We start from the raw sequence: 16,439 nt of genomic DNA on the forward strand, positions 1-16,439 counted from the left end.
ATTTAATTTCCCGACACACTTTACAATAATCCCTTGGAAGAGTCTTACCTTGTAGCCTGTATTCACAACCAGAACATGTTAAATCATTGAGATATTTTCCGTTGTGCTGAGAGAGCACCTTCCTGATGACAAGTGGCTCTGTATCTATGTTCTAGGTACAGTTGATCTTTGGATGCAATAATATCTGGTCAAAGTCTAGTGGCACAACACCATAGTATATCATTAACATAACAGTAGTTTAACCTTTGGCCAGTAAAGGCCATGGCATACTATAAAATGTTGAATCATTATGATGGATCCAGTTTCAACATATCTCTAACTTAGAAGTATACAATAGGGTCCCAAAATATTAAATTAAATGATTTTATACTAATACAATTGCTCAGAGAAAGAGATTGTTTAACAAGTAATACTTTTTTTCTCAAAAAGGTAGCGATCAAAATTGACACCCCCGTTCAATACCTCCCTTGCGAGAACACATTGGGAGGGATATTAGACAATTCCTACATACAGAATCCTTCCAAATGAGCGACTACAGGAAGGTAAAGGTACAACTAAACACACAATAAAGAAACAAATCTCCCTAATTGACAGGAGGCTTGATTCTTAGTCATTTACCCACCGGCCTCTTACTACTAACTATCCCAATGTATTCATTCTACCAACATCATACATAAATAATCCCTGGTAGGATCCTTACTACTATCCCAATGTATACATTCTACCAACATCATACATACATAATTCCTGGTAGGATCCTTAATACTATCCCAATGTATACATTCTACCAACATCATACATACATAATCCCTGGTAGGATCCTTACTACTACCCCAATGTATACATTCTACCAACATCATACATAAATAATCCCTGGTAGGATCCTTACTACTATCCCAATGTATACATTCTAACAACATCATACATAAATAATCCCTGGTAGGATCCTTACTACTATCCCAATGTATACATTCTACCAACATCATACATAAATAATCCCTGGTAGGATCCTTACTACTATCCCAATGTATACATTCTACCAACATCATACATAAATAATCCCTGGTAGGATCCCTACTACTATCCCAATGTATACATTCTACCAACATCATACATAAATAATCCCTGGTAGGATCCTTACTACTATCCCAATGTATACATTCTACCAACATCATACATACATAATCCCTGGTAGGATCCTTAATACTGTCCCAATGTATACATTCTACCAACATCATACATAAATAATCCCTTGTAGGATCCTTACTACTATCCCAATTTATACATTCTACCAACATCATACATAAATAATCCCTGGTAGGATCCTTACTACTATCCCAATGTATACATTCTACCAACATCATACATAAATAATCCCTGGTAGGATCCTTACTACTATCCCAATGTATACATTCTACCAACATCATACATACATAATCCCTGGTAGGATCCTTACTACTATCCCAATGTATACATTCTACCAACATCATACATAAATAATCCCTGGTAGGATCCTTACTACTATCCCAATGTATACATTCTACCAACATCATACATAAATAATCCCTGGTAGGATCCTTACTACTATCCCAATGTATACATTCTACCAACATCATACATAAATAATCCCTGGTAGGATCTCTCTCCACCCCCCTAACCCAACTCAATCCCTAACCCAACTCTATCCCTAACCCTAACCCAACTCAATCCCTATCCCAACTCAATCCCTAACCCTAACCCTAACCCAACTCTATCCCTAACCCTAACCCAACTCTATCCCTAACCCTAACCCAACCCTATCCCTAACCGTAACCCAACTCAATCCCTAACCCTAACCCTAACCCAACTCTATCCCTAACCCTAACCCAACCCTATCCCTAACCGTAACCCAACTCTATCCCTAACCCTAACCCAACTCTATCCCTAACCCTAACCCAACTCTATCCCTAACCGTAACCCAACCCTATCCCTAACCCTAACCCAACTCTATCCCTAACCCAACCCTAGCTCCAAGCAGCAGCACTGTGGCAAGGACTGGATGTTGTTTGGATGAATAGTGATCTGTATGATGTTTAACAAGCAACTCCACTCTACTACAAAGTTAATATTCAATGTGATAAAAACAACTTGTTCCTTACTTTTTATTGTTAGAAACCACTTTTCAGACCTTGTTTTGCCATTACCACATTTAAATGTACCCCTTGATTTCTGTTGAAATATTTAGTGTTTGTGTGTGTATCTTGTTGCCACGTTTCCAGCAGAAGGGATCCAGGTGGGTATCTGAAGTTCAATTGATCCTGATTGTTTACAGGTTTGGTGCCAGGAACAACTAGTGAAGATATCGACACACAAGAGCTTTCATTGGTTCTATGGTTGGTTCAGTTAGATATGTATTCTGTACCTCATTATAGATCCATCTGTGGTTGGTTCAGCTAGATATGTATTCTGTACCTCATTATAGATCCATCTGCGGTTGGTTCACCTAGATATGTATTATGTACCTCATTATAGATCCATCTGTGGTTGGTTCAACTAGATATGTATTATGTACCTCATTATAGATCCATCTGCGGTTGGTTCACCTAGATATGTATTATGTACCTCATTATAGATCCATCTGCGGTTGGTTCACCTAGATATGTATTCTGCACCTCATTATAGATCCATCTGTGGTTGGTTCAACTAGATATGTATTCTGTACCTCATTATAGATCCATCTGTCAGCATTGTAAACAATGTCAAGTCTAGAGTGGAATGTCACACACACACACTCACACACACACACACACTTTAGTAGACGCTCTTCTCCAGAGCAACTTACAGTTAGTGAGTGCATAAATTTTTTTCATAGTGGCCCCCCGTGGAAATCAAACCCACAACCCTGGCGTTGCAAACGCCATGCTCTACCAACCGAGCTACACGGGGCCCTGTTTGTAATACCACAACTGTCTCACAACAGTTCCTCTGCATTACAGCCCCACCCTGTGGTTAACATCAGTATTGCAGCTGTGTCAATCAGGCCAGTTTGGAGTGGATTAATGAAATATTCTTTCAAAGGTTTTTATTTAAATGAATTTTAACCAAAAAGCTGCAAAGTCTTCTTTGCACAGAAAGGCCACACGTACAAGATCCAAGTCACTAGCATTGTTAAAATCATTTAATAACTCCACCAACCAGGCTATACAGTAGAAGACTGGCTGAGACAAAACACCATTTTCATTTCAGAATCCTAGTAGCCAATACAGTAGTTGTATTTGGTGTATCACAAAGATTTAAAACAGTAATGCTCATTCGTTCATTAACACAATTATAATTTGTTGTATCCTAAACATATCCCCATTTTCCTTCATCAAGAAACCTGTTGTTGTTTATGAATGAACTTTGTCTGAAGGAGATGACTAGCCTGGTGGCCAGTCTGTTCTTGCTTTCTTCCCAACTCTTTATGGAATTGTCATGTTTGACTTGACAATGACAAGCTAGGAGTTGACACTACTCTATAGTAAAGCAAAATAAACATTTAAAAATGTTTTTAAAATGTTGGCTTTTTCCCTAAACGCTGATTTCACAGCTTTATCTCTTTGGCACAGAGGAGAAAGTATGAAAACAACAAGCGCTCTAACAATGAACTGAGCTCAACAAAGCAACTCAACCCCACTATGTACTAAAGGTGCTCTAACAATGAACTGAGCTCAACAAAGCAACTCAACCCCACTATGTACTAAAGGTGCTCTAACAATGAACTGAGCTCAACAAAGCAACTCAACCCCACTATGTACTAAAGGTGCTCTAACAATGAACTGAGCTCAAAAAAGCAACTCAACCCCACTATGTACTAAAGGTGCTCTAACAATGAACTGAGCTCAACAAAGCAACTCAACCCCACTATGTACTAAAGGTGCTCTAACAATGAACTGAGCTCAAAAAAGCAACTCAACCCCACTATGTACTAAAGGTGCTCTAACAATGAACTGAGCTCAACAAAGCAACTCAACCCCACTATGTACTAAAGGTGCTCTAACAATGAACTGAGCTCAACAAAGCAACTCAACCCCACTATGTACTAAAGGTGCTCTAACAATGAACTGAGCTCAACAAAACAACTCAACCCCACTATGTACTAAAGGTGCTCTAACAATGAACTGAGCTCAACAAAGCAACTCAACCCCACTATGTACTAAAGGTGCTTTAACAATGAACTGAGTTCAACAAAGCAACTCAACCCCACTATGTACTAAAGGTGCTCTAACAATGAACTGAGCTCAACAAAGCAACTCAACCCCACTATGTACTAAAGGTGCTTTAACAATGAACTGAGCTCAACAAAGCAACTCAACCCCACTATGTACTAAAGGTGCTCTAACAATGAACTGAGCTCAACAAAGCAACTCAACCCCACTATGTACTAAAGGTGCTTTAACAATGAACTGAGCTCAACAAAGCAACTCAACCCCACTATGTACTAAAGGTGCTTTAACAATGAACTGAGCTCAACAAAGCAACTCAACCCCACTATGTACTAAAGGTGCTTTAACAATGAACTGAGCTCAACAAAGCAACTCAACCCCACTATGTACTAAAGGTGCTTTAACAATGAACTGAGCTCAACAAAGCAACTCAACCCCACTATGTACTAAAGGTGCTTTAACAATGAACTGAGCTCAACAAAGCAACTCAACCCCACTATGTACTAAAGGTGCTTTAACAATGAACTGAGCTCAACAAAGCAACTCAACCCCACTATGTACTAAAGGTGCTTTAACAATGAACTGAGCTCAACAAAGCAACTCAACCCCACTATGTACTAAAGGTGCTTTAACAATGAACTGAGCTCAACAAAGCAACTCAACCCCACTATGTACTAAAGGTGCTTTAACAATGAACTGAGCTCAACAAAGCAACTCAACCCCACTATGTACTAAAGGTATGTAGAACTGTAATAAACATTCAACAGCAGACATTATGTACATCTTTACACTGGAACATGGATTGTCTGTTCTTCTCTGTAGTTTACTAACGCATGGGTATGTATAATGTATACCTGGGTTCAAATAGGATTTGTTTTCTTACAAATGCCTTAGCTGGGCTTGATTGAGCTTGCCTGGCACAATGAAACCAATGGAATATTGCCAAAAGTGCAAACATTCAAAAATTTAATCAAATGCTCAAAGTGTTTGACGGAAAACAAATACTATTTGAACCCAGGTCTAGTAGTGGTCCTATTAGTTTCCTGATTGAGCAGCTCACTCTGCTTACATTTTCTACCATTCTTCTTTAACAAACCTTCTCCCTTTTCCCGCCATTTTTAACCGACTCAAGCTCAGAATCTTCCTCCCTCTCTCTCTTAGACCTCCTCTGCCTCTCTTTTTCCCTCCATTCCTCCTCCGTATTCCAAGTATACATCTCCTTGTGATAATACTGCACTTCTCCTGACATACATCTTGTTCTTGCTTTCTCAAGGGACGCCATTTACGAGGCTCTCCATCCGAATCTTTGTCTAAAGTTACTTCCACCGTACTCCTTGTTTGCACCAGGGGACTCTATCGTCACCTTAGCTAGAAATCTTCCCGTCTTAATCAACTGAGTGCTGTGGCTTGCAATCTTCTCGAAGGTGGAAACTCAGCGCATGTGTCAATTGAATATCCAATGACGTAGGCCTAGGTCTCCAAATACTCAATGTCCAATCAAATCACACAATCTACAGATGCTGTGTCAACCAATCAACATTTTGCAGATCATTACAGGCGTCAGTAAACACAAAATGTGGCGCATAACTTTATTGACTTGGCACATTTTCTGTCCAGAGACACTGAGAAATAACAACCAGGAAAGATAAATCATAGAAAGATATGTTTATTTTACATATTACAATAATTGTATAGCCTAGGTTTCATTTACAAACACACATTCACTACATTTGTTCCATTATTCACTAAATTACTTATTATTTGCAGTAAACTCTTATTCTATAACATTTATTGTTTTAACATTCACACTGCTAGTTTTACACATTATATTTATATATATATACACACTACCGTCATTTATATAAATATAATATATAATTATCAATATATAACCATATAATAGATATATAGCATTTACTATACACACACACACACACACACACACACAGACACACACACACACACACACACACACATACACACACACACACACACACACACACACACACACACACACATACATACAGTATTGAGAGATAGGGAGAGACAGACAGTTGTGAGGACAATATGTCTGAGAATCAATATGTAGGTTGTAGTTTAGAATGAGTTAAAGGCAGAGGAGGGTACAATAGGACAAGTGTTTTGTCCCTGACCAGTCCTCCTACTGCCAGACCACTGGATCCTGTGTCTCCATCTAAAACCTCATTTCTGTGCCGGCCGTGCTGATTGGCCACACTAAGAACCAAGACCCAGAAGAAGGGTAAGAAGAGGACATTGGCTGTTACACCAGCTAAGGAGGAGAAGGTGGGATTGGCTGTTACACCAGCTAAGGAGAAGAAGGTGAGATTGTCTGTTACACCAGCTAAGGAGAAGAAGGTGGGATTGGCTGTTACACCAGCTAAGGTGAAGAAGGTGAGATTGGCTGTTACACCAGCTAAGGTGAAGAAGGTGAGATTGGCTGGTACACCAGCTAAGGTGAAGAAGGTGGGATTGGCTGTTACACCAGCTAAGGTGAAGAAGGTGAGATTGGCTGTTACACCAGCTAAGGTGAAGAAGGTGAGATTGTCTGGAAGACCAACAAAGTCCCCTGTCCCCGAGGTGAAGAGGACACCTCCAGTCTATGGATCTGGTCCCCTTGCCAGGGCCAGATATTACCTGGATTGACATCAATACCTCCATGCTTTGTTTATGAGGTCACACGTGAAGAAGTACAAAGAGGACATCATCAAGAGGTAAGGTAGTAGAAGTATGTGATAAGAGTGATTGTTTTTTTAGACATGAGATTATAATTCAGTTGATATGCCATAACATATATCTACAATGTAGGATCATAGGTTTGTGTGATTTCTATGTACTTTCAGAGAATGGAGTTAGTGCAGGAAAAAGATGGTCCCTTGTCCCAACCGGTGGAGACAGAGGTCTTTCAGACCTTTTCCTGGAGTGAGACTCTGGCGTGGGGCAGAGGAGAAGGCACCTTTGATGACCACCTGTTAGAGGGCAACCCTTCCCCAGGCCAGAAACCTCAAAGTAGACCTCATCAAAGCTAGAGAAATCACCACAATGTGAGGATTAACTCAATATCATGTTCACACTAGATGTCCAATATCAATCATTTCACAATTGACATGTTGTATATAGTTGTACCATTTCTACAAGTAAATTAGTAAAGTAAGTACGCCTCTGACATGTAAGCCTTGTCCGAGACAAAAGACAAAACTAAGAGAAGAAACCTTCTAATGTCTCCTCTTTTCAGAGACGACTTTCAACCTAAGAAGCAGGACCTCCTTGACAGAGGGACATGGATGGTGCTGTCAATGGCCTTGTTCACCAGCAGGCAAAATATAATGACGTTTGTACCAACATGCCTGGAGATGGAGCTGTGGAGGGGAGGATGCTGGGAGAAGATATTAATCACTCTGAACTCCATGGCCATCTGCCTATGTTCTGATGCCACTAGAGGACATGTTAACAGGTTGAGGGTCGGCAATGATACCCAGATCATGAAGTGGAAGAAACAGGCTGAGGTAAGTGTGAGTCTTAAACATATGTAAACACAATTTTGATTCAGCCTATTTCCTAATTCTATTATTTCAAGGTGATTACACAGGCTACCTTATTTATGAGTACAATGAGTGGTTATTACGTGTATGTCAGTAATGTCAATGTTAATTCCAGACTAAGATATTTAAGAGGAGACTGGCCTATTCACAGGAGGAAAATGTGATGTACGGAACGTTCTCAATGACCTGGGACAATGTCCAAGTATGTCCAAAATGAGTGGTCTAAAATTCAATTTATTATTGTGATGGTTCAGTAAAACAAGAATATATCTTCCAAATGGCATTTCCCATATACAGTGCATTCGGAAAGTATTCAGACCCCTTCCCTTTTTCCACATTTTGTTACATTACAGCCTTATTAAAAAAAAAAAATAATAATCCTCATATATCTACACACAATACCCCATTATGATGAAGTGAAAACAGGTTTTTAGAAAAAATGTATAAAAAAAAAAAATGAAATGCCTTATTTACAGATGTATTCAGACCCTTTGCTTTGAGACTGGAAATTGAGCTCATGTGCATCCTGTTTCCATTGATCATCCTAGATATGTCTTTACAACCTAAACTGAATGGGTACGTAATACATAAAAATGTACGCAAAAATAAAATGCAAAAATGCAAATGAAATGTTGTCGTTATTTGAAATGGGTGGATTATTGTTATGGTCATCAAAGAGGCCAGAAGGATGGCTGAGCAGCTGATTAAAAACATGTATTATACCCCCTCTAACCCAGGGTCATGTATTATACCCCCTCTAACCCAGGGTCATGTATTATACCCCCTCTAACCCAGGGTCATGTATTATACCCCCTCTAACCCAGGGTCATGTATTATACCCCCTCTAACCCAGGGTCATGTATTATACCCCCTCTAACCCAGGGTCATGTATTATACCCCCTCTAACCCAGGGCCATGTATTATACCCCCTCTAACCCAGGGTCATGTATTATACCCCCTCTAACCCAGGGTCATGTATTATACCCCCTCTAACCCAGGGTCATGTATTATACCCCCTCTAACCCAGGGTCATGTATTATACCCCCTCTAACCCAGGGTCATGTATTATACCCCCTCTAACCCAGGGTCATGTATTATACCCCCTCTAACCCAGGGCCATGTATTATACCCCCTCTAACCCAGGGTCATGTATTATACCCCCTCTAACCCAGGGTCATGTATTATACCCCCTCTAACCCAGGGTCATGTATTATACCCCCTCTAACCCAGGGTCATGTATTATACCCCCTCTAACCCAGGGTCATGTATTATACCCCCTCTAACCAAGGGTCATGTATTATACCCCCTCTAACCCAGGGTCATGTATTATACCACCTCTAACCCAGTGTCATGTATTATACCCCCTCTAACCCAGGGTCATGTATTATACCCCCTCTAACCCAGGGTCATGTATTATACCCCCTCTAACCCAGGGTCATGTATTATACCCCCTCTAACCCAGGGTCATGTATTATACCCCCTCTAACCCAGGGTCATGTATTATACCCCCTCTAACCCAGGGTCATGTATTATACCCCCTCTAACCCAGGGTCATGTATTATACCCCCTCTAACCCAGTGTCATGTATTATACCCCCTCTAACCCAGGGCCATGTATTATACCCCCTCTAACCCAGGGTCATGTATTATACCCCCTCTAACCCAGGGTCATGTATTATACCCCCTCTAACCCAGGGTCATGTATTATACCCCCTCTAACCCAGGGTCATGTATTATACCCCCTCTAACCCAGGGTCATGTATTATACCCCCTCTAACCCAGGGCCATGTATTATACCCCCTCTAACCCAGGGTCATGTATTATACCCCCACTAACCCAGGGTCATGTATTATACCCCCTCTAACCCAGGGTCATGTATTATACCCCCTCCTACCCAGGGTCATGTATTATACCCCCTCTAACCCAGGGTCATGTATTATACCCCCTCTAACCAAGGGTCATGTATTATACCCCCTCTAACCCAGGGTCATGTATTATACCCCCTCTAACCCAGGGTCATGTATTATACCCCCTCTAACCCAGGGTCATGTATTATACCCCCTCTAACCCAGGGTCATGTATTATACCCCCACTAACCCAGGGTCATGTATTATACCCCCTCTAACCCAGGGTCATGTATTATACCCCCTCTAACCCAGGGTCATGTATTATACCCCCTCTAACCCAGGGTCATGTATTATACCCCCTCTAACCCAGGGTCATGTATTATACCCCCTCTAATCCAGGGTCATGTATTATACCCCCTCTAACCCAGGGTCATGTATTATACCCCCTCTAACCCAGGGTCATGTATTATACCCCCTTTAACCCAGGGTCATGTATTATACCCCCTCTAACCCAGGGTCATGTATTATTCCCCCTCTAACCCAGGGCCATGTATTATACCCCCTCTAACCCAGGGTCATGTATTATACCCCCTCTAACTCAGGGTCATGTATTATACCCCCTCTAACCCAGGGTCATGTATTATACCCCCTCTAACCCAGGGTCATGTATTATACCCCCTCTAACCCAGGGTCATGTATTATACCCCCTCTAACCAAGGGTCATGTATTATACCCCCTCTAACCCAGGGTCATGTATTATACCCCCTCTAACCCAGTGTCATGTATTATACCCCCTCTAACCCAGGGTCATGTATTATACCCCCTCTAACCCAGGGTCATGTATTATACCCCCTCTAACCCAGGGTCATGTATTATACCCCCTCTAACCCAGGGTCATGTATTATACCCCCTCTAACCCAGGGTCATGTATTATACCCCCTCTAACCCAGGGTCATGTATTATACCCCCTCTAACCCAGGGTCATGTATTTTACCCCCTCTAACCCAGTGTCATGTATTATACCCCCTCTAACCCAGGGCCATGTATTATACCCCCTTTAACCCAGGGTCATGTATTATACACCCTCTAACCCAGCGTCATGTATTATACCCCCTCTAACCCAGGGTCATGTATTATACCCCCTCTAACCCAGGGTCATGTATTATACCCCCTCTAACCCAGGGTCATGTATTATACCCCCTCTAATCCAGGGTCATGTATTATACCCCCTCTAACCCAGGGTCATGTATTATACCCCCACTAACCCAGGGTCATGTATTATACCCCCTCTTACCCAGGGTCATGTATTATACCCCCTCTAACCCAGGGTCATGTATTATACCCCCTCTAACCCAGGGTCATGTATTATACCCCCTCTAACCAAGGGTCATGTATTATACCCCCTCTAACCCAGGGTCATGTATTATACCCCCTCTAACCCAGGGTCATGTATTATACCCATTCTAACCCAGGGTCATGTATTATACCCCCTCTAACCCAGGGTCATGTATTATACCCCCACTAACCCAGGGTCATGTATTATACCCCCTCTAACCCAGGGTCATGTATTATACCCCCTCTAACCCAGGGTCATGTATTATACCCCCTCTAACCCAGGGTCATGTATTATACCCCCTCTAACCCAGGGTCATGTATTATACCCCCTCTAACCCAGGGTCATGTATTATACCCCCTCTAACCCAGGGTCATGTATTATACCCCCTCTAACCCAGGGTCATGTATTATACCCCCTCTAACCCAGGGTCATGTATTATACCCCCTCTAACCCAGGGTCATGTATTATACCCCCTCTAACCCAGGGTCATGTATTATACCCCCTCTAACCCAGGGTCATGCATTATACCCCCTCTAACCCAGGGTCATGTATTATACCCCCTCTAACCCAGGGTCATGTATTATACCCCCTCTAACCCAGGGTCATGTATTATACCCCCTCTAACCCAGGGTCATGTATTATACCCCCTCTAATCCAGGGTCATGTATTATACCCCCTCTAACCCAGGGTCATGTATTATACCCCCTCTAACCCAGGGTCATGTATTATACCCCCTTTAACCCAGGGTCATGTATTATACCCCCTCTAACCCAGGGTCATGTATTATACCCCCTCTAACCCAAGGCCATGTATTATACCCCCTCTAACCCAGGGTCATGTATTATACCCCCTCTAACCCAGGGTCATGTATTATACCCCCTCTAACCCAGGGTCTTTGGGTGGGAAGGAGAGGTTCCAGACAGCTACAGCTGAAGAAACAGGCAGCAGGTTAAACGATGACCAAGTGACCGATTGGCTAGCAGAGCAGGATGCTTACACTTTGCATAAACCTGTGCGAAAAACAATTTTCATCGAAATATAGTTTTTTTCTATTCATCCCTTGTCACAGTTTCAGGCTGATCTATGTGACATGCAGGCACTTGCCGATAAAAAATGATGGAGATCGATACATGCTAACGGTTATAGACGTTTTACTCTAAAATAGCTTTTGTAAGGGTCTTAAAAAATAAGAGTGGGGCAGAGGACACCCGCTTTAACAGGACATTGAAGGAGAGGATGTGGAAATGCTTTACGGCTCACAACACCCGTAGATATGTGGCTATAGTTCAAGATTTAGTAAAGGGGTATAACTACAGCTACCACAAGAGTGTTCGTATGAAGCCCTATGAGGTGTCTTTGGATAACTATTTTCATGTCTTTAAAAATCTGTATGGGTTGATCCCCTTCACCGTAAGAAAGACATTGATTTTAAATTCATAGTTGGTTACTTGGAACGTATCTCCAAGTTGAGGGGTGTTTTAGACAAAACATATGAGCAAGGTTACAGCGATGAGCTGTTCACAGTTACAGAATGTTCACCCCGTATACCTCCTGTCTACAAGTTAAAAGATGATGATGGGGAGCATATAGAGGGGTCCTTTTACGAGAAGGAACTCCAGAAGGTAAAGATGGGTAAAGACAAAGTCGTTCATGTGGAGAAGATTCTGGATCAAAAGAGAGAAAAAAGGGGAAAAAATGGGTGTTGGTCCGTTGGAAAAACTGGCCCCAAAAAGTTCAACATTTGGGTATTAGAGGAAGAGGTCGTGGAGGCAGGGGGCGTAAACTTAAACCCTCACGCATGATAAACACACTTCCATTCCAGTGTACACTGGAGTGCATCATGGAGCACAGTGGATTTTACCCGACTCTCCCCAGTAATTCGTCTGCAGATATATATAGGAATAACACAAGTTTGGATTTTACAACCAATTTTCCAAAACCTATCGAGTTATCAGAGGCCTGGGAAGTAGGTCTCAGCGAGATTACATACCCCCATAGTTGGTATAATGTCAAGGAAAAAGACGGTGATTTTTATTTTTAAAAGATATCTGAACCCCCTAAACCTGTTCAGCTTAAAAAAAGGATTCTGTAGAACTGTAGAGAGGATGGTCTTTGAGATGAACGGCCTCCTAGCCCTGAATCATATGAAAATAGTGTTGACCTACAACCCTATTCAACAACGTGTATAAATCACAGGGGGTAATGAGCTAGCTATACAGACCAGTGGTCATTTATCCTCCATGTTGGGGACGACGCCCAATAAAGGGGTGGCTGTGACAGATAGATTATTCCCATACCCTGTGGATATGCATGCAGGGTTTGACACCATGTTTGTGCATACCGACATCATATCCTATCAAAGGGTAGGAGACAGTTATGTACCCCTCCTGAGAACAGTTCATATAGATGGCAAGGATGGGGATGTAGTCAGTGTTAACTATGACAAGCCACACTACGTAACTGTAAGAAATAAATATATTGAAAACATTCAGCTTGAGATCAAAACGGATCAGAACCAAAATATAGAGTTTACTTCTGGAAAAGTGATTGTAAAACTCCACTTTAGACCTGTCAAAGCTTCTCTACATATCTAATAAAAAACAAAAACAATAATAATAATAAAATATATATATATTTCAATACAAAAATAAAATGGTTTTGGTAGACAAATACCATCTCGATCCTAACCACTATGTATCATCCTATGTTGATCAAGTGGGTAATGGATTTCCCGGTTATTATGGAACCCAGACCATGTATGGTTCGGGGATAGGGGGTATATATCGTAACCTCTTTAGGATGGTTATACCCTTTATGAAGAGAGGCATTAGCATAGCCAAACCTCATTTAAAATCAGCAGCCAAAAACATATTAAGTGAAGTGGTGGCTAATGCTATGACTAGACGTGGGTCATCAGATCCTGACCATCAAGAAGGCTCAGGCCTCATGCTGTTGTCTCAAAGACCAAAAAAGAGACCTCTGGGTAGAAGACGTATGTCCTCCCTTAAAAAGAGACCTCTGGGTAGAAGACGTATGTCCTCCCTTAAAAAGAGACCTCTGGGTAGAAGACGTATGTCCTCCCTTGAAAAGAGACCTCTGGGTAGAAGATGTATGTCCTCCCTTAAAAAGAGACCTCTGGGTAGAAGACGTATGTCCTCCATTGAAAAGAGACCTCTGGGTAGAAGACGTATGTCCTCCCTTAAAAAGAGACCTCTGGGTATAAGACGTATGTCCTTCCTTAAAAAGAGACCTCTGGGTAGAAGATGTATGTCCTCCCTTAAAAAGAGACCTCTGGGTATAAGACGTGTGTCCTTCCTTAAAAAGAGACCTCTGGGTATAAGACGTATGTCCTCCCTTAAAAAGAGACCTCTGGGTAGAAGACGTATGTCCTCCCTTGAAAAGAGACCTCTGGGTATAAGACGTATGTCCTCCCTTAAAAAGAGACCTCTGGGTAGAAGACGTATGTCCTCCCTTGAAAAGAGACCTCTGGGTAGAAGACGTATGTCCTCCCTTAAAAAGAGACCTCTGGGTAGAAGACGTATGTCCTCCCTTAAAAAGAGACCTCTGGGTATAAGACGTGTGTCCTCCCTTAAAAAGAGACCTCTGGGTATAAGACGTATGTCCTCCCTTAAAAAGAGACCTCTGGGTAGAAGACGTATGTCCTCCCTTGAAAAGAGACCTCTGGGTATAAGACGTGTGTCCTCCCTTAAAAAGAGACCTCTGGGTAGAAGATGTATGTCCTCCCTTAAAAAGAGACCTCTGGGTATAAGACGTATGTCCTCCCTTAAAAAGAGACCTCTGGGTAGAAGACGTATGTCCTCCCTTGAAAAGAGACCTCTGGGTAGAAGACGTATGTCCTCCCTTAAAAAGAGACCTCTGGGTAGAAGACGTATGTCCTCCCTTAAAAAGAGACCTCTGGGTATAAGACGTGTGTCCTCCCTTAAAAAGAGACCTCTGGGTAGAAGATGTATGTCCTCCCTTAAAAAGAGACCTCTGGGTAGAAGACGTATGTCCTCCCTTAAAAAGAGACCTCTGGGTATAAGACGTATGTCCTCCCTTAAAAAGAGACCTCTGGGTAGAAGACGTATGTCCTCCCTTAAAAAGAGACCTCTGGGTAGAAGACGTATGTCCTCCCTTAAAAAGAGAACTCTGGGTATAAGACGTATGTCCTCCCTTAAAAAGAGACCTCTGGGTAGAAGACGTATGTCCTCCCTTAAAAAGAGACCTCTGGGTAGAAGACGTATGTCCTCCCTTAAAAAGAGACCTCTGGGTAGAAGACATATGTCCTCCATTAAAAAGAGACCTCTGGGTATAAGACGTATGTCCTCCCTTAAAAAGAGACCTCTGAGTATAAGACGTATGTCCTCACTTAAAAAGAGACCTCTGGGTAGAAGACGTATGTCCTCCCTTAAAAAGAGACCTCTGGGTATAAGACGTATGTCCTCCCTTAAAAAGAGACCTCTGGGTAGAAGACGTATGTCCTCCCTTAAAAAGAGACCTCTGGGTAGAAGACGTATGTCCTCCCTTAAAAAGAGACCTCTGGGTAGAAGACGTATGTCCTCCCTTAAAAAGAGACCTCTGGGTATAAGACGTATGTCCTCCCTTAAAAAGAGACCTCTGAGTATAAGACGTATGTCCTCACTTAAAAAGAGACCTCTGGGTAGAAGATGTATGTCCTCCCTTAAAAAGAGACCTCTGGGTATAAGACGTATGTCCTCCCTTAAAAAGAGACCTCTGGGTAGAAGACGTATGTCCTCCCATAAAAAGAGACCTCTGGGTAGAAGACGTATGTCCTCCCTTAAAGAGAGACCTCTGGGTAGAAGACGTTTGTCCTCCCTTAAAAAGAGACCTCTGGGTATAAGACGTATGTCCTCCCTTAAAAAGAGACCTCTGAGTATAAGACGTATGTCCTCACTTAAAAAGAGACCTCTGGGTAGAAGACGTATGTCCTCCCTTAAAAAGAGACCTCTGGGTAGAAGACGTATGTCCTCCCTTAAAAAGAGACCTCTGGGTAGAAGACATATGTCCTCCCTTAAAAAGAGACCTCTGGGTATAAGACGTATGTCCTCCCTTAAAAAGAGACCTCTGAGTATAAGACGTATGTCCTCACTTAAAAAGAGACCTCTGGGTAGAAGACGTATGTCCTCCCTTAAAAAGAGACCTCTGGGTATAAGACGTATGTCCTCCCTTAAAAAGAGACCTCTGGGTAGAAGACGTATGTCCTCCCTTAAAAAGAGACCTCTGGGTAGAAGACGTATGTCCTCCCTTAAAAAGAGACCTCTGGGTAGAAGACGTATGTCCTCCCTTAAAAAGAGACCTCTGGGTATAAGACGTATGTCCTCCCTTAAAAAGAGACCTCTGAGTATAAGACGTATGTCCTCACTTAAAAAGAGACCTCTGGGTAGAAGATGTATGTCCTCCCTTAAAAAGAGACCTCTGGGTATAAGACGTATGTCCTCCCTTAAAAAGAGACCTCTGGGTAGAAGACGTATGTCCTCCCATAAAAAGAGACC

Source organism: Coregonus lavaretus, assembly GCF_964263955.1.
Source record: "Coregonus lavaretus genome assembly, contig: HAP1_SCAFFOLD_2560, whole genome shotgun sequence".
In the NCBI taxonomy this organism is placed as follows: domain Eukaryota; kingdom Metazoa; phylum Chordata; class Actinopteri; order Salmoniformes; family Salmonidae; genus Coregonus; species Coregonus lavaretus.